This window comes from Dreissena polymorpha, unplaced genomic scaffold (genome assembly GCF_020536995.1).
Source record: "Dreissena polymorpha isolate Duluth1 unplaced genomic scaffold, UMN_Dpol_1.0 chrUn028, whole genome shotgun sequence".
Classification (NCBI taxonomy): Eukaryota; Metazoa; Mollusca; class Bivalvia; order Myida; family Dreissenidae; genus Dreissena; species Dreissena polymorpha.
Genome location: NW_026273342.1, coordinates 14,674 through 37,500, shown reverse-complemented (window position 1 = coordinate 37,500; position 22,827 = coordinate 14,674). Strand labels below are relative to the sequence as shown.

The 22,827-nt window shown below is 32.7% G+C and overlaps 1 protein-coding gene across 3 annotated transcripts in view; it reads right to left on the bottom strand.

Moving 5' to 3' along the window:
• Positions 1-22,827, bottom strand: part of LOC127863708 (beta-1,3-galactosyltransferase 1-like) — a 40,480-nt gene that overhangs the window by 13,990 nt on the left and 3,663 nt on the right. Inside the window, exons 2-3 of one of the 3 annotated variants that reach the window (XR_008041155.1) lie at positions 11,935-12,064; positions 11,346-11,764 (exon numbers count right to left, since the gene is read on the bottom strand). The exons of 1 other annotated variant lie outside the window; for it this stretch is intronic. The gene's annotated coding sequence lies outside the window, so the exon portion shown is untranslated. Of the gene's footprint in view, positions 1-224; positions 289-11,345; positions 11,765-11,934; positions 12,065-22,827 lie in introns of those variants that run through there. One more of the 3 variants, XM_052403327.1, reaches the window with a different exon arrangement.

Here is a 22,827-nt window from a genome sequence, read left to right as displayed (position 1 = left end):
ATACAAATTGTATGGGGTGTATTGATAAAATTTGGTAACGCCCTCGTAAACAGTTTACCTGCTACGTATTGCATGTATTGCACGCCTCTGCATGTGTGCTCTGTTTACTATCCATACCTTGTAAAGGCCTGTAAATCAAGCATTACGGTACGTGCACAAACACAAAACATGTCTCGAAAACCGAAACTATGTTTACATGCCATTGAATAAAAAATAGATTTTACCTTTCGATAAACACCCATTACGAATCCTCATATTAACGTGCGGCCTTTCCCGGATCTCTCAGCTTTCTACAAATCATATGACACGATATAGATATTTTGTTTTGCTATTAACAATTTAGGGATAAAATAGCTGTATTAAAATACGGATTTCGACTGTTGATGCATATAGACTAAACCATACGCGATTGCAATCATGTTTTTATGTCTAATATGATTTGTGTTTGTGCCATACTTAAAAATTGACCAATTGCTGAACATAATGTTGTGTTTTTATTGTAATTAAGGCGGACTTGTTGCATCCTTTGACGTACTTACGAATTGCAATTAAAACTGGAAGAACAATGTGCCGTTGAAATAATATGAAATATTTGTGCGGTAAATACAAGATATGTATTCAGATGTATTAGGCTGCTCGCTCTCCTTAATCCATTTATGCCTAGCGCCTAGAACAAAGGCCTTGGCAAACAGCGTATACCCAGATGAGACGCCGCATGATGCAGCATCTCATAAGGGTCTGCGCTGTTTGCTTTAAGGAATTTTTGTAAGAAATATTATAAATATAAAAAATAAATATAATCGACATCCCTAATTTTGGAAATAAATTGATCCAATTTAGAAGGATGGGAGAGTCCACTAGTCATAAATGGGTTAATCTGGCTTATAGTGTTGTCCCTACTTGAAACGTATTTTGGAAATGTTTTGAGGAACAAGGTTTTATTTTCTTCTAGTGATATAATTATTAATGTTCGTGATTAACAAATACAATTTAAACTGCATATAGCCCTTTAATTATATTATACGAAGCGATTTTAATGCTTTCCAAACATGTACTTTAAATTATAAGCCGTTGCGTTACAATGCAATATTTTGGCGATGTTTTCACACTGCTTATGTGTTTGCGGGCGTTAAATTAAATAAATAATGTACTTGGATCAAGGATGTGTACTTCTTAACTATCTCATCGAGTAAAAAGTATATAGTGTTAAATCGTAGCGCTAAACACGGCGAAGTTTTTCTGTTTTTAATTTAGAAACGTACTTCTAGACTTTGTTCACATTATTAGAAATGAGCTGGCGCATACAAGGGAAACATTATACTCAAGGATAAAATATTATTTGGCTTTAAAAATAAACGTAAACAAAATCCAAACTTTGTTTATTAGAAGGACATTTGTAAACGCAATTCAACCGCACCTATAATGCAAAATATATCTGTTTAAACAGCTTGCATTAGTTGGCAATACATTAATAACACATTAGGAGAGAGCAAAACGTCCTATTCTACCTCTAAAGGTACACACACATATGTTTTTAATAAATATCAAAGTCTTCTGTGTTTAAAAGTAATGTTAAAACAGGAGTATTACTGAGATGGTGCCTACATACATGTAGATTGTAAGTGTGGGTTTAAGTAGAGTATTAATTGTAGATCACAATGAAACAAAAATATTAATGGTTTCTCAGTGGCGCACAATTGTTTTGTTTTAAGCTTCATTTGTACTCAAGACAATGTGTGATTTCCTAATAATGGGTAGATTTGGGAAGATTTGGGTAGATTTGGGTAATTTTTGTCGCCCTTTCTATTGCCACAAGTACTTTTCCAGATAAACTCAAATTCAAAATGGCACAAGTCACACCCTTATACAAGAAAAATGACACTTTCTGCAAATCTATAACTATAGACCAGTAAGTGTTTTACCAATGCCCTCTAAAAATTTGGAGAAAGAAATTGCTAAACAACTAAACTCTCATTTTGATACATTTTTTTTATAAATTTGTATGTGCTTTTAGGAAGGGACATGGCTGCCAAACCACCCTATTAAAACTTCTGGAGGAATGGAGGCAGGCGGTCTTAGGTCGTTTCGCCCTAAAACCTGTTCGCCCTAGGTAACATTGAGTTGTTTCGCCCTGTGTCGTTTCGCCCTTACAAGTGGGTTGTTTCGCCCTAATTTTATTTTGAATTACAATTAAAGCCGTTTAATTAACATACCAATTATCTTTAATTGAATAATTAATTAAACTACGTTGTATATAACACCTTTCACATCTCTTACGCACGGATAAATTACCTGTGAAATATACCGACCACACGTGTGAAAGAGACCTTAATTGTGATTTTGTTCGTTTTGTATGTATCGGTGACTTGTTTACCTTAAACTATATAGAATATTAGACACATCGTTGTGTGTTAACTATATGGTAAACATTGTAGGAAACAATACAGAAGTTTGCCAGATATTGCTTATTATTATCCGCTTTTCCCCAAACATAGTTGTTAAAGTTCAAAAGGAAGTATGAACTCAGCTTGTGACATTCTAAATATAAATCCTTTTGAATTGCTGCATACATAAAAACAAGGGCGAAACGACTCAGGAATTAGGGCAAAACGACTCATGGGCGAAAAGGTATTAGGGCGAAACAACCCGGATTCGAAACAGCCTCTGGATAAAAACCATTACGCTGCAGCAATTATCTTGGACCTGTCCAAGGCCTTCCACATGATGTACTACTGTCAAAACTGTTAGCATATGGTATGTCAGAGCCTGCATCCAGACTCTTCCAGTCTTACCTTTCTAACAGAAAACAGCAAATTAAAATAGGAGATACAGTTAGTACATGGACCAGTATAACAAAAGGAGTACTCCTGGGGCCCCTACTGTTCAACGTCTTTATTAATGATATTTTTTTATTTTATAAACAAATCTACCCTTTTTAATTATGCAGATGATAATACTCATTCATTTTACACAACAAACTTTGATGAACATATAAGTGTCTTACAACATGAAAGCAACATTTTTATTGATTGGTTTGATGCAAGCTAACCCTGACACATTTCAATCTTTTGCATTAGGAAAATCAACTTCTTGTAAAAAACCCTCATTTAAGATAGGTGATGCCGATATTACTTGTGAAAAAGTTGTTAAACTACTTAGTATTGCCATAGACTATAAAGTTAATTACACATAGTGTAGTTAGTTAGTTCCTTTTTAACGAGGCAACTAAGAACTTTTACAGATATGGAAAATTATTGTTTGTGTGTTTGATTTTTTTCCCTCAATCTCTGGATTGTAATACTGAGAGGTTAAATATAACTTACACCGGCTTTGTGTTCTCAAACCCTACCCAGAAATTGTGCTATGCTCTTTGCATACTTAATGACATACTTATTAACAACTTATTGATTACATACAGGAGTATCATTCATAAGCATATTGGCTTGTGCTCATTATTCACATGTTATGTTGTATGATTATATACATGTGTTTTATGCATAACCTTATTGGCTTGTGCTCCTCTCCAAATGGTATGTTGTACAGTTATATAAATGAGTATTATTTATAAGCTCATTGACTAGTGCTTTTTTGTTCACATGTTATGTTGTATAGTTATATACATGGGAATCATTCATAAGCTCATTGGCTTGTGTTTTTTGGTGTGCACAATTTGTGTTGCATAATTATATACATGAGTATTATGCATAAACACATTGGCTTGTGTTTTTGTTCACATGTTGCTTTTTATGGTTGTTCATATGTTTTATTTTATTTTATTTTTTTCTATGTCTCTACTAGGGACACGTCTTTTATTGTGTTTTCCTCTTACTTGTGTGATTATCTCTTTTTACTTCTTCAAGTCTATGGAATATTTATCTTTTTGTATTCTTAATTTTTGTTTTCTATTTTTGTTTGTATGTATGGACATCTTATGTCCTATAAGAGAAACCAACTGGACACATTTTAAAATAAAAATTTACTGGACAAGCACATACAAATTACGATTCACACCACCCTCCACCTACTTAAATGATTAAATTATGTACTTTAAATGTTAAAGGATTAAACAATAAAGACAAACGCATAAAAATCTTCAAATGGTTAGACGAAAAAAAATATAGTATATGCCGTTTACAAGAATGTCATTTGACACCTACTTTAGCACAAACCTTAAAAGATGAATGGGACGGAGAAATCTATCTCAGTGGAGAACATACTAATAAACAAGGCATTGCCTTTCTGATAAAAAATATTATAGGTGTCACAGTCGATAACTTTAAGGAAATAATAATTGGCAGACAAGCAAGTATAGATATCAAAATACACGAAACACAAATAACATTAATCAACGTCTACGGCCCTAACATAGACGATTCCACATTTTACGAAACATTACAATCCTTTATAATAAATAACCAAGATAAAAACATTATAATCGGTGGTGATTTCAATACGGTCCTGAACCCATTAATAGATAAAAAGAATGGAAACCTTTATACTCATACTAAAAATAGAAACATTTTAAACAACATAATTGAAAACTACAATATGATAGATATCTGGCGTACAGTATACCCAAACGAGAGCAAATTCACCTGGCATTCAAACACAAAACCAACAATATTTTGTAGATTAGACTATTTTGTAATATCTGAATCTCTTTGCAACATTATTGACACATGTAAAATAAAACCAGGATTTATGACTGACCACTCTCTAGTTGAACTTAAACTGCACAATATACAACCTGAAAGAGGCCCAGGATACTTTAAAATTAACAACAGCATCTTATTAGATACACAATATCAAACACAAATAAAACAGGAAATATTAAATACAGTTCAAAATAATAAAGATGCAAACCCAAACACCTTATGGGAAGTAATTAAAGGAAATATACGTAACACAACAATTAGATACACATCATTTAAACAAAAAGAAACACACAAACTTGAAACTGAAACCATCAAAACCATTGAAACACTTGAAAAACAATTGCATCAAACAAACACAAATGACACCACCGACATTGAAAATGAAATAACATTAAAAAAACAAATATTAGATGGAATCTATCATACACATCTCAATGGAATAATACTAAGAGCGCGGGCACAGCATGTTGAACACAATGAAAAGAATACAAAATATTTCGCAAACATTGAAAAACGTAGAAGTGAACAAAAAACTGTACACAAATTAGTAGTCAATGGCAAAGATATAACAAACAGAACTCAAATACTAGAAGAACAACGTTTGTTTTTCGAAACCCTCTATAAACGAAAAAATGTTGAAAATAACACTCTTTTTAAAAATACACATCAGGCTTTAAACCAGGAAGAAAAAGAACTGTGCGACGGATTGCTTAATGAATATGAATGTGGATTAGCCCTAAAAGAAATGCAAAATAACAAAAGCCCAGGATCTGATGGCATCACAATCGAATTTTATAAAATATTCTGGAATGATATAAAAACACATCTAATTAATTCACTTAACTATTCATTTAACAACGAAAACTTAACTACGCTACAAAAACAAGGTATTATTTCACTTATTCCAAAACCTGGAAAAAACTTAGAATCCTTATCAAACTGGCGCCCGATTAGTTTACTAAACAATGATTACAAAATTGCAACTAAAAGTATAGCAAACAGAATAAAAAAAATATTACCATCAATCATTTCAAAATCTCAATCTGGTTTCATAAAAGGACGTTACATTGGTGAAAACGTTCGTCTTATCCAAGAATGCATAAACTATTTCAACAATTCAAATAATCCTGGTCTAATATTCTTTGCAGACTTTGAAAAGGCATTCGATTCGCTTGATCATTCATTTATGTTCTCTTGCTTAGAAAATATGAACTTTGGTGAAAGTCACATTCAATGGGTCAAACTATTCTATACCGATATTAACAGTATAATCATCAACAATGGCTTCTTTTCAAACAGTTTTAACATCGAACGAGGGGTTCGACAAGGATGTCCACTCTCATCATCGCTTTTTATTATTTGCATAGAGTATCTATCACATCACATCCAATCAAATGAACAAATAAAAGGCATAACACTAGAACCTGACGAAGAAATCAAACAATCCCTATTTGCTGATGATGCAACTTATTTTTTAAATAACAATAGCGATTCTTTCCATAACCTAATAGAGTCGCTAACCCTTTACGGAATGACATCGGGTCTTAAACTAAACAAAAGTAAATGTACTGTGCTACGAGTAGGTAAATTAAAACAAAGTAATGTTCAATATAAAAAAGAAATGAAATTTAATTGGACATCCGATGAAGACACAACGTTAGGAATTACATTCACAAATAATTAAAAGGATACAGTTCTTAAAAACATAATACCTAAATTACAGAATTTTAAAAACTGCTTAAAATCATGGCATCATCGTAAACTTACACTAATCGGAAAAAACACAGTATTGAAAACGTTTGCATTTCCTAAATTAATATATGTATTAACAGTTCTCCCAAATCCACCAAGTGATGTTATTAACGATATAAAATCAGCAATATTCAATTTTATATGGGACGGTAAGCCTGATAAAATAAAAAGAACTCAGTTAATTCAATCTGTAGAAAATGGAGGTATCCAATTAACGAACATTGAATCATTCTTGCATGCAATCAAATGCAGCTGGGTTAAACGATACCTAGATAATACCAATACGAGTAAATGGAAATTATTCTACCAGAAAATCCTAAAAAAATATGGTGACTCCTTACTCTTTGAATGTAACATCAGCAATAATATCTTACATGAAATTGCAAACGAAAACATATTTCTGTCTGATGTTCTATCAGCGTGGAGTAATGTCACTCATAACTTAGAGACCCAAACCAGCAGTAAAACAATTTTATGGAACAATAAAGACATAACTTCAAACAATAAGACGTTTTTCTATAAAGACTGGTTTGAACGAAGCATTAAATATGTCGACCAATTATATGACTACAGAATTAAGGATTTCTACTCTTTTGATAATATATGCTACATATACGGAATACCTTCAAATAATTGTTTGAAGTACTACACACTTATCAAAAGCATACCCATACATATTAAATCGGAAACCAATACAAATAATACACCATGTACTCAAACAACATTTGTAGAAAACATACTTGGAAGAAAAAACAAAACAAATAAAATATTTTACACACTACAAATTAAAAACTCTACAGAAAACTCCAAAATCCAAAATAAATGGCAAGTTCTTTTTGGAGAAAATGAACTTAATTGGAAACACATATTTACCATGCCATATAAAGCAACTATTGAAAGCACACTGAGAAATTTTCAATATAAATACATCCATAGAATTATAGCTACAAATAAATATCTCTTTAAATGTAAATTATCTAACTCAAATCTGTGTGACTTCTGCAGTGAAAACATTGAAACTATATAAACATCTTTTTTGGGAGTGCAAACACATCCAGCCTATTTGGAATCAATTAATATCTTTTCTTGAACAATATCAACTAAACGTTAAACTATCTCTCTTAAATGTAAGTTTCGGAATTAACTCATTGAAATCAATAGACTGTAATAATATTGTGAATTTTATGGTTATATTAATGAAATATTTTATCTTAAACATGAAGTACAAAAAACAAGTACCAAATTTTAATTGTTTTGTCCATAGTCTTAAACTAAAAATTCAAATTGAGAAAGAAATAGCCCTCAGTAATGACACATTACACATCTTTGAACAAAAATGGAATCGGATTAAATTCTCATAATGTTTTGTCCACTTATATACATTTCACTCTAATGTTAGTCTATCTCTCTAAAATAGTTTTGTTTATTTTTTTTTATTCTTATTTTTTCAGTCAGACAAGATCATTGTGAATATACAACAAAACACACAAGTCCAGTATCTTTTCTTTCAACTTTATACAATTCATCATATTTCATAACTATTCCTCTGTTGTTCTTTTCTTTTCTCTCAAAAAAATAAATATATATTAGCATATCTTGTATAACATGTCTGAACTATATTGCTTTGTACAATCACTATGTTGTATGATCATATACATGTTTACATTGTATGTATGATATTGAATAAAAAAAAAAAAGTTAATTTTGATACGCAAATACAAGGATTATGTAAAAAGGCTACCACTTAGATTAACATCTTAAAAAGAGTTGGCAGAAATTTAAGTGTAGCAAACAAACTATTAATTGTCCATGCTTTTGTTTTATCAAATTTTAATTTTTGCCCAATGACCTGGCATTTCTGTTCAGAAACTAATATTAAAAAGATGGAAAAACTTCAGGAAAGGGCAATTCGTTTTATATACAACGACCATTTAGTGATCTTTTACATAGGGTAGACATTCCGTCCCTGCAAATAAGACGTGTAAGATCAATGGCTATTGAAACATTTAAAATCATAAATGAAATTTCTCCACCTTTGTTAAATGATTTAGCTGTTAAGAGACAGTCAGCCATAAATTTAAGATACACCAATAGTTTACAGATACCACAGGTACGCACATCAACATATGGTAAAACTTTGTTAAGATATGCTGCCCCCTCGCTGTGAAACTCCCTACCGGAAAACTTTAGAAAATGTACACATTTTTCATAATTTAAAACTTTAATTAGTTTGTGGAATGGAAACATCTGTAAGTGCAAAAGCTGTAGATTGAATGGGATTTCCACAGCAAGGGAGCATCACATCAATTAGTTCTTAAGTACTACTTTGTGTACTTGATTTAGTTCCAAAGTTGTACTTGTGCCTCACATGGGTTATTTTTTACTTAAATGTTATATACTGTTAGTATTTTTCTTAGCTTTGTATGCTTTGTGTGCTGTGCATGCTCTTTATGCTTTATAGGCTCTGTTTGCTTTATATGCTTTGTGTGCACTGTATGCTTTGTATACTTTGTATGCTTTGCATGTGTTTGTGTGCTTTATATACTTTATATGCCTTGTTTTGCTTTGTATACTTTGTGTGCTTTGCATGTTTTGTGTGCCCTATATACTTATATGCCTTGTTTGCTTGGTATATTTTGTGTGCTGTGTATGCCTTGTATATTCTGTATGCTTGGCATACTTTGTGTGCTTTGTTTGCGTTGTATGCTATGTATGCCTTGCATGCTTTGTATACTTTGTGTGCCTTACGCTTTGTATACTTTGAGGGCTTTGTATGCTCCGTACGCCTTGTATGCTCTGCATGCTATGTATGCTCTGCATGCTGTGTCTAGTGGATATTGAATTCTTTCTCTTAAAAAATTATCTGACTTTTAATGCAGACAAATCTAAACTTTTTATAGTACCATATCTGATGTAATATCATGCTATATATTTTTATGTAAATCTGCCTTTTAATTGTAGCCCTAACCCTAACCCTAACCTTAACCCTATTACTGCTACTACTTCTTATACTAATACTACTACTACTACTACTACTAGTACTACTACTACTATGACTACTACCACTACTACTGCTGCTACTACTACTACTACTACTACTACTACTATTATTATTTCTATTAATTTGTATTATTACTATTATTATGTATCATTACTATTATTATTATTATTTATTTGTTATACTAATAATAATTATTATTATTTTATTTTATTTTTTATTATTTGTATTTTTATTAATATTATTTTCGCATTAAGAAACTTTTATCCGACTTTAAAATTGTTAAAAATTGGAAAAAAATCAAATTGGAAAAAAATACAATGGGAAGAAACATCCCACAGTAACAAAACACCCGTGGGATTGTTTTTTCCTAACACGATTAACCGGATTAATATTGCGTAGATTGTTTATAATTTGATAAAATTTAGTGCTTCTGGAAGTTACATTAATTAATCCCTTAAATGGAATAATATCCCATGAGACTTTTTTTCCCATACAAAATGGGATTTGTTTTCTAACAAGGAAAATTGAACGAAAATTATCATAAATACATTTACACAGCTTAAAATCGAGCATAAACAAATACATGGCAATTCATTTCCAAATAAATATGCAAAGTGAAGTGTTCAATGTAAAAGTTAATTTAGCATATATGGTAGAATGAATATAGCATTATATAAACCAATTTTGTAATACGAAAAGACATAAGGATCGGTTGGGCTAGTGGAAACTACTAACTGTTGGTACGCCCAATTAAAACGAAACTGAATTCGTCTTTGTCCACGTGTTGAATAGTCACGACAAAAATGTAATAAATATTGATCATTTCAACGCTTGTTGTCTGTTTCAGAAATAATTCTAGTGTATTTACCTGTTTTCCTCATACAGCAAAAACAACCAGTACTAATTACGGTACGGTTTGCGATATTCGACCATTAACATATATTGAACAAATGCGAGATATTATTCGTCTACAGTTATATCTTATATGTTCATGTTTGTCGTAAAGAAGGTGATATTTTTAATAACGTTGCTTACATAACTATTTAATAATTATTTTTAAATGAATCCGGAAATTGATAAAGAACAACTAATCACTATTCCGCCTGTTTGGTCAATATTACCGTTATTTTTCAAACTATTTTTGGATATAACATGGCGTCTTCATATATAACCAAGCACACGCATACTCATCAGTTTCAATCTAAAATTACCCATTTCGGAGGAAAATACTCCGAATAGACGAATTGCTTATCAAGAAACGATTCATTTATGGCCTGCTGCTTAGAAATGATAGTCGTCCCTCCCGCCAGCCAGGCTGCCCACCAACCATAAGTCCCGGTGGAGACAATACTATGGTCACACAAACTCAAAACAGCCATATCCACGGCGGCAGGATTGCCCTCTAGGAAAGCCATCTTCAAGTTTGTGTCGTTATTAAAATTGTATTTAACCCAATCCATACCATTCGAACTAAAGACGAAAATGGTATCGTTTCCAAACATTTTAGTACACATTTGTAATGCACGAGTAATAAATTCTTTTGTTACAGTGAAATGACCGGCCTCGATGTTCCTTTTCTCAAGGAAATCACCTCTTCGGACATGTACACCGATGTATGTGTAATTTATTCCTGTGACATTAAACTGTTTCGCAATGTCATTTTTAATTATCTTTGCCTCTGTCAAGATTCGGGGCACAAATTTGAATTCGTTTTTAATGTGTTTCTTAATATTGTGAAAATACTTCGTTGATACTAAGTATCCGTTTACGTGGACATCCTCTGTGTTATTGAACTGGGTAAGTCGTTTGTCAAAAGCACAACATAGAAGTTCATTTATAGTTCTCCACTTGGTTGATATTCGAGTAAAATTTACTCTTTTGTCAGAGAGTTGAAATGAGGACAACAGATCCTGACCTCCATGGATGGCAATCTGTGTGAAGTTCATCATGTCGGCTAGGCCAAGGATTGAAGCATATTGAAACATCTGATTTCCGAGGCGACCTATAATTGCAATACTCAATGTTCCGTTATGCCTCATTTTTGACGTGTCAGAGCTGTGAACGGAAGAATTGCTATTCGATACGATGTCCACCTTTCCTCCTTGCGGCAAAACTGGAACGACTGTATTTAGTTTGGGTTGCTGTCCGTTTAATTCACGAATCAATGTTCCGTTATGCATTATTTTTGAATTGTCTGAAATTTGAGCGAAATAATTAACAGTCGTTACGATTTCCGCTTTTCCTCCATGAGGAGAGGTTGGAACAGCTGTGTTTAGGTCGGCTTGTCGGTACACAAAATACCTTACACAGACAAATAGTATGATACACAGAATCGGAAGCTTCCATCGATATTTGCCTGAAAACAAAAACAAAAAACATTTACTTTGTTGAGCGTGTTACTTCCCGCACAAACAGGTTTATACTGAGTTGACCATGAATAATAATAAATAACACTGAAACATCTCATTTATAAAAAAATATATTATGAAATACATGTTCAAGGAAGTACACTTTTATATTACCTACCCATTCTCCAAATCCTGTTTGATTCTATTTTACAGTTAATAAATGTGATGGATCACACTCCTCTGAGGTTGTACAAGCAGACTTTGCTATAAATCATCATCTCTATATCGAAATTCTGGCAAGATGAGTTCTGTGAAAAAATGGATTCCGTAAATTTCAACGTAATTAAAAGCAAACAAAGAGTAATATAACAACTATTTAAAGTTGCTAAAACGTCCAATGTGTGGCGAGATTACACTTCAATAGCATAATAGTTAACGAGACAAAATTTTGTTGTACTTAATGTGTCATCAATCTAAGTTATTTTGATAATGTTAATAACTGTTTCCGCCATTGATTGCTCACAGTGTTGTTGAGTTTTGTTTTGATAATAAAACGATCATATCATACAATTGATATACGCGCCAGAATTAAATCGTCTGAAAGAAGTATAATAGCCATCAGAACAGAACTTGCATAAAAAGTAATATTGTTAACATATAAACAGTGCGACATTTTTAGAGTTTGGACGTTTGATGTGTTTGCATGAAAAACATATAATTAACATAGCTTAATCTGACATAAAAACTCTTTTTTAAAATCAAGTAATAAGCTAATTCGGCTTAACTGCCCTTAAACGAATTATTAATTAATAGAGTTTTTTTTAACTTTACCATGTTCTGAATGTTATTGGGTGTGAGCAACAAATAAAATATTTTTAACATAACAATAGTTTTTTGCTCAATTTCAACATCGACATAATATATGTAAAGTTATTGCTATGCTGAAAGTGTTATATTCATAAAACATTCGTTTATACGATTAATGTAATGCTGTATATATTTGCTAAATCACTAGCAATAACATAGTAGTAGTAGTAGTAGTAGTAGTAGTAGTAGTAGTAGTAGTAGTAGTAGTAGCAGGGGTGGCGAAATCAAATGTCCGAGTTGCCCGGGTCGTACATTTGCTTGTCCGGGCAACTGATTTTTTTCAATTAAGTTGTCCGTGGACAACTAGTCGGGTTGAGAAATACAAAAAAATAGTTTGTATTAAAGCCGTTATTAAGTTTTACAAAACCGGATGTTGACACCCGATAACATTGTCAGTGCTATTTGCGGAGCAATCAAGCTAAAATATGGGCACTCTCCTGCACAGTGGTCTCGCTTATTCCATAAGCATGATAAGAGACCAGGAGGCTAGCATGCCGCATTTTCAACATTCGGCCCGTCTGTTTAATAGGCAGTGACTGGTTTGCTCGTTCATTCCGTACCTAAATGTTGAATGTTCGTCTTAAATTTTAAATGCATAATTAATACCAAAGGGGAGGTATAAAACCCGGAAATGTCCGGAAAATCCAGAGTGTTTCACATCGCTCCTACCTAACTAAATTTCTAGACTCACAAACGTCTGGACGTTGGGACGTGAAAAGCCGAAAGCCGAGTTGGATTACGTACAGTTCCGTTGATTGGGTGAAGTGTTCCGTTTGAATCAACTACAATTTATATTGAAGTTAAACAAAGACGGTAAAATAGTCATTATGTATAAAAAACATATATATTATGTATAATTTGAACATTACATTTCCTGGCTTATTTCATCTGCAAAATGAAAATTATATATTGAAATACTGTTTTAAAACACCGCTGTGGTTTTAACCGAGTTGAATGGTAGAACTCACTACATACAATTACGACTGACTTATAACATCATGACGTATTTTCAGCAGGTGAGCTTATGAAGCAATATTATACATTTAAAGCAATATCACACTACTTCCTGAAGTACAACTTACTCGCGTGTGCTTGATTGGTTTTTCAATTTTATAATTCAAACCCGAAACTAAAAAAGACCGGAAGAAAATTCATTCAAATTCAACTGACATGGATGTAAAGACCGGAATATTATGTTGAGAAAAAACACCAAAATAACACGTTAACAGGAAAAAATAGTTTTCCCTGACAGAGAAGAAAACTTGAACAATTGATCATATGATACGACACAATTGGACAGGAAGAAAATTCATTTAAATCCAACTGACATGGGTGTAAAGACCGGAAGATTATGTTGACATAAAACACCAAATAACACGTAAACAGGAAAAAAATAGTTTTCCCTCACAAAGAAGATAACTTGAACAATTGATCATATGATACGACACAATTGGACGCGTTTGGCCAATCCGAAAGCAATGGCGTAAATATTGAGCAGAGATATTTGGTAAACAAAATAATTATGTCAGCAATATATTTCGGCGTTTTACTCACAATATCCCGCTTATAAATCCGGTTGTGTACGCAAATATAAACACGTGTAATGTTTCAAGACACTTCATTTTTATACTTTGTTAATCAGTGCTTGCTAGTCTTCCTAATGCTTCATTTCTTATCAATGGCGTTGATACCATTTTAAAAATACTGTAGTACGTGTTAACCATGTAACCAACAACCCAATACGTTATAACATAATACTACTGTTCTGAATGGTTTGATATAATGCAACCTTTGTGTCATAAACGCCTCATGATATTGTGAATAACCAGGATGACTGACCAAAACGGTCAAAAAACAAAATGCATTTGCAAAATGTAAACTCCGTTAGCCTGATGACAGGTTATCAACAACTATGCTGGTTTTGCAGGTCTATTTTTTTAATAAAATACTTTTAAATACTGTTGCTAAAAAACATACATGGCAGCGTATACATACAATTAGTATTTAAAGACGAATGTGCTGTTCATGTATAACTTGGTTTGAATAAATATAAGATCATAAAAATGTCAAAACAAAAGCTAAATGGAAGAAGTTCAGGATTTATTTCGTTATTTCATTTAAAAACTTGTACTTTCGTAGTAATGGCCGTCAACACAGTTTTGAAATTAACCTGGAGATATGGTATGTGTTTGTCTTGTGTTAAACTAATTTTATTTACAACTTATTTTATTTGTTGTTTTTAAACGTGTATTCAAAAACAAACAATGCAAAATACGAACTTTGATATTGATCGAGTGTTACATTAATAGTTGTAATTGTATAGGTTGATAACATTTAAATGATGTGTCAATATTATATTCATGTTATTATCAAAATATGCTATGACGTAACGTCAAAAAGTCCGTCCATTCAGAAAATTGCGCATGTGATGTAAATGTTTTCTTAATAAAATTTTATTTTTTTAACATATCTTCATGATAAGTATATCAAACGAATAAGCTGAAAAATGCGCATTTCACAATATATAATACAAAAAACAGAGATACCGACATTAAAGGAAAACCTATGTTTAAGTGATTATAAAAGCTATATTATTTTTTCCATATTAATTATAATGGTATCCTAGTAGAGAGGCCCTCAAAGGTTTGTAAAACATGCAACAATACTGTTTTACAATATCAAATTAGCACTCTTGTTAGCGTCCAAAGTTGGTAAAGTTTTATTATTTCTAATGCCTAATTATGTTGTGCGTAAAATTCGGAAAATATAAAAGTAATTATAGAAGCAATATTTTCTACCGACTTGAATTAAAATAATATCGTTGTGATGGAAAATTTATGACGTTCCTAAAATATGCAAAAGTATTTTTTCAATATCAGATAGCGCTGTATGTTGGTATAAGTTGTTTGATTTCCCTACCAAATTATGACATTTTCTGTTTTAAAGGTACAGTTTTAAAGCGTAAAATTGTTTCCGGTAACCCGACCCTACGTTTTTTTTCTTGCCGACCCTAAAATTTAGTTTGGAGTATTTCAAGTCGATTTTCGTGCAACACGCTTTTCTTTCGACATTATCACTTTACATGCATATAATAGGGATATAAGGCATCCGGATTAACACCCTCCCGTCAATTTCATAGGAGCGGTCCCGTCTTTTATTCGGAAATTTAAATATCGCTTACCGTTAAACTGAAATAATGACCCTTGGATTATTTTTTCAATATACTTAATATAAGAATAATTTCTTGTGAACGCATCTCCTCGTATAATTTCAATGGATTTTCATTTATACTCATGGACATTCTTCAGGGCGACATGCAGTTGTACGTTAATGCCGGAAGTTATATATTGCCTATTATTTAGGAAGTTCTGGCCCTTGTAATATTTGCCTCTATTAACCTCAATTGTACATGAATCTGTCGGACTTAACCTAATTCCCCCATACAGAGGCTATATACTTATGTGTAAAGCTAATTCATGCTAACAATTCACTGTCGCAGTAAAACGGCTATTACCGTCAAAAACAGAATGTATATTTAAAATAAAGTTTTCATTTAGGAATGCATGTATGTTTCCTAATTAATAAAGAACACAATAATTTATATGTTGAATAAGGTTGAGAATGTAATTTTGATCGAGGCAATTAAAAAAAAACGCTTGTTAGTGATAATGTTATTCTATTATATCATAAAAATATCCTGTAAATGTTTGGCAAATATGATGATCTTCTAATCACATCTAGAATATCAGAACAATACTTCGGAATAAAAAAAAAACATGTTATTTTTTTAAAGATCGATTGTGTATATTTGTCAATACTTCTATTGAACTATATACAGTTTAATCCATATCAACTCGCCCTTTCACTTAAGTTTCTGTTTCTAGATTTAATTTCATTTGCATTGTTTAGTCGTACAAAGTACGGTGTGTCATACCAGCAATAATGAGATTTGAGCCATGAATACACTGTATCAAAAATGAATGCACACGATCCTTATTAGTTAATTCATTGTGAATTGGTCAACACTGGCCTGGCTGCTGATAGGATCTCCAGAAATGAGATACACGGTAGATTCGCTGCAGCCAATACACAACTCATAGTGACACATATTTGTTATTGAAAAAAAATAAACACCATAGAGACGTCATTATAACCATCATGTTTCTTGATATTTCTTGTTCTATCGCCCGTAATGAAAGGAGGACGAGATTATAAATGGCACTATCCGGATTCCGTACTTTGATAATACTTGTTAAGATTTTCAAATACATTTTTTGAGTCCCCCAAACCGAAATTTTCATAAAGCACCACACTCGTGTCACTTATATTCAACGTTATGAATGCCCAAATAACGATCGTTTGGTCACGCTTTGGTCAAGATTTGTGCCCGCCTCCGCTCCTCCCCTGTGATAACCCCACCAATTTCATGTAAAACTAAAGCGGTGGTATGCATGCGCGATAAGGATCTTCATCCTGCTTTGTCCCCACGACATAAAATGTCACACTTTCACGAGACTGAAACTTATTTTTCTCAATTTCTCATGTATATACGGAAAAGGGATATATTATCTTTTATTCACATTAAATCCTGTTCATTGTACATTAAACCATCATTACAGGTTGTTGTGTTCGTTATCGGTTCAAACGACATCGGCACAAAGACCCCGGTAATTGGGCAATGTTTTACACGTGTTGTGCATGACGTAAATTACATAAGCTGAGGTTTCTTTTATCTTAATTGCTGTTTTCCACATGTTACATTTAAGGGACTTGTGATATCGTCGAAGACATATAAACTTACTTATCTTCATAGTTACTATCGGTTACAAGTACCATCTTGGAAGTATAGTTGACTCAATAAATAATACAACTCCAAACAGAGGTGGCGCTAGAGATAATCGAACGTGATATGAAGCTCCGTGTTTTCATCAATACTAACGAAAAGAGGGCAATACAAGTAATTTACGCAAATATAATTAGTTAACGCGTCTGTCAGTTTTGTACAAAATATCGTCATACTATCATAATGTACGATTATTTTGGAAACACACACAATAGGGTTTTGAAAATTCTAAGATACATCGCTTCATATTACGTTTAGCGAATTATGCTGATGAATGTACGCTGTTTAATAATTGTGTATTATGGATGAACTAACAGATTCGAGTCCAATATCAATTATAAATAACGTTAATATCAAGTTGCATCTGCAGGAAATTATTGTATCGTCAAAACAAGGCCGGTCATTTTAGGCATGTGGCCAATTGCAATTTAATTAGACACAAGACAAAAAACACGACACACACTGGGGTCACCGCATTAACATGGCCAATGCAAAGCAACGCATAGCCTGAGGTTTAGACCCGGTTTAAGGGCGCCTAAGGGCGCCGAAACATTACACTTTGCCAAAAGAAAACAAAAACTTCAAAAGCAAAACACTAATTAACCTAATTGCATGACAATTTCAATCAAACTACAATAAAAGAGAATACGCTTAATTTGATTAAACTATTCAACTACTCAATGGTTGTATGTTCACCGGAGCAACATAACTGTAACTTTCTAAGGCACAATGAAATGAAACAAAAACAACGTCGCGTGTTTTTAATAAAATAATAAGTTAACTCCAGAAATAAGATCATGAGGGAAAATAGTCAAACCATCCGCTGTCTTTTCCTTATTGCTCTCACGACAACAAAAGCAATCATATATACTATTTACCCTCAATATAAGATATAAATCAAAATCATTCGTATGCACTTATCAGGATCCTCTTTACAAAGGTACCATTATAATTAATATCGAATTAATAAAACTGTTTCCTCTAAACCACTTTTACCTTTTCCGGGTTTTCCATTAGGCATTTTGTGTGTGCGAAAGAAAACCTTAAAGTAGGTGGACTTTGACCGCAATTTACAGACCGACCCCGACCCTGCCATACAATATGTTTACATCGTTAGAAGCTTTGGAGGCTCTTCTTTCCAACGGTACCATTATTATTCATATCGGACGAATAATAATGCATTTATAACCATTTTTACCTTTTCCGGGTTTTATCTAAAAGAATTCCGGGTTTTCCGGACATTTCCTGGTTTTATACCCTCCCATACCAAACGTTGGCTAAATTCTAGCATCATTTTTTTCTCATGTTATTTCATACAAATTCGAGCATTGCCGGATAGTTACGTTGCATATAGAAATGGCTGTCATTAAAATTCAGAAGTGTTTGTCGGATAACACATTTACTTATGCTCATTTGAGAATAAAACAAAACGTTTACAGCTGTGTGTAATTAATTCAACGAGTCTCTGTTAAAACGCATAACGTGATGAAAAAATGTTTTGACAATATTACGCATGACATGCACAATTTTCACGAGGATTACACCGTTGCCATCATCAGTTTTCTAAGAAACTGTACACTATATTATCTGATTAGAATGGTACATGTGTAGGTATAACAATAAATGCGTTTATAATTTATATAAACATTAAGTTTAACGGACAAGTGTAGTTCAGCAACGGACAAGTTAAATTTCCTAAATTGTTGTCCATGGACAAGTATAGTTTTTTGAGATTTCGCCACCCCTGAGTAGTAGAAGAAGTACTTCTTGTAGTTGTAGTAGTAGTAGAAGTAGTAGTTGTAGTAGTATTAGTAGTAGTAGTAGTCGTAGTAGTAGTAGAAGTAGTACTACTTGTAGTTGTAGTAGTAGTAGAAGTAGTAGTTGTAGTAGTAGTAGTAGTATTAGTAGTAGTAGTAGTAGTAGTAGTAGAAGAAGAAGAAGAAGTAGTAGTAGTAGTAGTAGTAGTAGTAGTAGTAGTAGTAGTAGTAGTAGTAGTAGTAGTAGTAGTAGTAGTAGTAGTAGTAGTAGTAGTAGTAGTAGTAGTAATAGTAGTAGTACGTAGTAGTAGTAGTAGAAGTAGTAGTAGTAGTAGTAGTAGTAGTAGTAGTATATTGACTGTGATAGTAAAGGGAGTTCAATATCTGCAATTGAATATCATGGTTGTATACACAGGTGGTAAGTCATACTTTTATGTTAATTGCATTTTACTATGGAAGACTTCTGATTTATTTTTAAGTTAAGATTGTTTTGATATATGTTGTGTGATGTAATAACAGAGTGCTTTTTCTTGTTTTTTTTTAAAATTATTTTTCATCTGCAAGTTGTATTTATGCACCGATTGACCCTACTAATATACCCTGAACCCATGTTTTGTTCCTGCCCCTGCTTACGTTAAAACAAATACTTCAATGCCCCGTAACTTCTTAAATGCATTTTCAACATTGTCACGTTTCGATGTGGACTATTTAATTATTTATTTAACAAGTAGTAATTCAATATATAATTGACAAAATGATTGGACCTAGATATGGTCCAGATGCATTTTTAAAGAGCATTTTACTGTTATAAAAGCATTATCAACAGTATATGATAGAGATTCGTAACTATAGACATGCACTCAAAATAATGCATGTTAACAACCTATGGCGAATAAGCACCTGGTTTAGGAAAGCTGTTATTGGTACGAAGCAAGTACGATTTTAAAAGTACGTTTATCCTATTTATGTTTTCTTTCTGCTACTAAGATATGTGTTTTAAACTAAGTATGCATACTTTATGTTGCTTTCTTTGTTGTCTATTTATATTTATTTATGCTTCCCGCTGCTGTCGTAGTTGTGTTTACCCTTTTACGCATGCTTTCTTATGCATTTTTATTTGCGAATACCTATTTCACATACCCCATATTTTCTGTAACTGTTAGCATATTCTGCTTTCTTATACTGTGTGAGCCCCGCGAGAAGTGTTCTTCGAAGTAGTAAACTCCAAGCTTTAACAAGGCCGGAAGTAGACTATAGATAACCCGAGCTGTATCAAGCCCGCAAGTAGAATGTTGTCAAACGCCGAGCAGATTATACCCGGAAGTAGAATGTTGTAAAACGCCGAGCGGACTATGCCCGGAAGTAGAATGAGGACAAACGCCGAGCAGACTATGTCCGGAAGTAGAGCGTTGACAAACGCCGAGCTGACTATGCCCGGAAATAAAATTGTGACAAACGCCAAGCAGACTATGCCCGGAAGTGGAGAATATAATTTGTCTCACAAAAGTGTGCTTGAAAAGCAAACTGTGAAAACTCTGAAAACTTATATTACTTTACACATGAACAGCTCCGTACAAATGAGGCCCCATAATTGACATTAAATAACAAACAAATGGGTCCTATCGTGACACTCTGTCGGTGCTTCTATCAGTGCAATATCTGATACAGCAGGTTTACACTGAACCTTCGATATTTAATTAATGACATAAAATGTTGAGATACGTGCTTCAAAACAGTTGATCAGAATTTCGTGACAATAACATCGCCATGTCACACAGTTCCAAGCCGATACACACTTCAAGTTGGTTAAATATTCATTACCAAAAAAGCTCAATTTGGTAATCCAATTTCTGAACTCAGTATGAACAGAACTATTTTCAAATTAAAAATATGTTCTCAAAAGAAAATGGAAGTTAATGATGATTTTGCTCGTTTCCTTTCAAGTGAATAGTGTACCAAATACCCATTAACTGTGTTTTTCTACGATACGATTTGGATTCCTGCCGCGGCAGATGACAAAATAACATTAGAATAAGGCAAGCGAATTAAATGTTATCGTCACATCATATCTCAAGGCGGAGCACAACATACTGTTAGGTATTTTTTAACACTCAGCTTGCGCAAACTTCTTAATGGTTAAGATGAAATTCGTTTTAAATTGCGAAAATATAATATAACTATTTCTTTTTTGCTATAAAATACTTCATTTGACTTTCAACAGTCGAAACAACTTGACAGCCGCTTCATTTATTCACATAGTTGTCCACGTTATTTTATATTGCTACAGTAATAATTTCAGGACCATGTGCCAATTTTACACTGCATTTTACAATTACAAAAATGTGTAGAATGTCAGAAAAAATGCACGTAAAACCGAACGCTAAGCCTTTATCATCGAATGAATTAGGATCGATTGATTGATTGATAAATAAGTTTACTGTTTGAATTTTCCGATAACAAGATTTTTCATTCAAGCTATCTTCAATCGCTACAAAAACGCTATACACATTTCCACGTTCCAAGTCTTATATTATATTCCTCCAGCCGTAATGAATCCTGAAACCGTTCCTTTTATGTGCACCCACCGTTTCTGAACAATTTTAAAAGGAATGTCGTCGGATACTCAGGTATGAAGGAGCAACTTTAAATTCGACTCACAAACTAAACCGTCTGCAAAACATCTCAAACGCAGTATGACAATGTGCAAATGGTAAATTGTAAAATACAGCAAACTGTTTAAAAGGCAGATTTTAAGAAATAAATATGCGTTTTTGCAATATTTTATATTTGACATTAATTTCCATCATAATGATCAGTTTAATCACACAATTAGTATCATCCATTGTCGTTATCTTTCAAAAGCATTTCAAACTTTAATATTGTGAAGCTACTTAAAATTAAACGTACCCAGTCATAATAACACCATCCATTTCGTCGAAGCTACCGTATTTACGACTTGACAACTTTTAACCCTGGAGCTACTAGAACAAATTCGCGTTATGTTACGTATCTTTTCATATTACATAATTTGAAATTGAGTTACTTTCAAGACAGAGTATGGTTTCAATTATATTGGAAATAAGTAGAACGATAAAATGAACATACCGTATTGCTTTTAATGTAAACGTGTTGTCGTGCATGATTAAATAATCGCTTGTATTTATTGAATTTCATTATTATTGTATTCATAAATATTTGACTAACATAGATATTGGCATATTTTAATATATCTATTAATATTGGTATACACATTTTTATGGTTTTAATGGTAGGTACATTTCTTCTATCAATCTATTAGACTGACTCCCACATGATTAGCATAGGCCTTGGCCGTTATTTTTCCACTTTGCGGGAAGTAGTAGTTGTTGTTGTTGTTGTAGTACTAGTAGAAGTAGTAGCAGTAGTAGCAGTAGGATTAGAATAAGCAGTAGTAGTAGTAGAAGTAGTAGTAGTAGTAGAAGTAGCAGTAGTAGTAGTAGTAGTAGTAGAAGTAGTAGTTGTAGTAGTAGTAGTAGTAGTAGAAGTAGTAGTAGTAGTAGTAGTAGTAGTAGTAGTAGTAGTAGTAGTAGTAGTAGTAGTAGTAGTAGTAGTAGTAGTAGTAGTA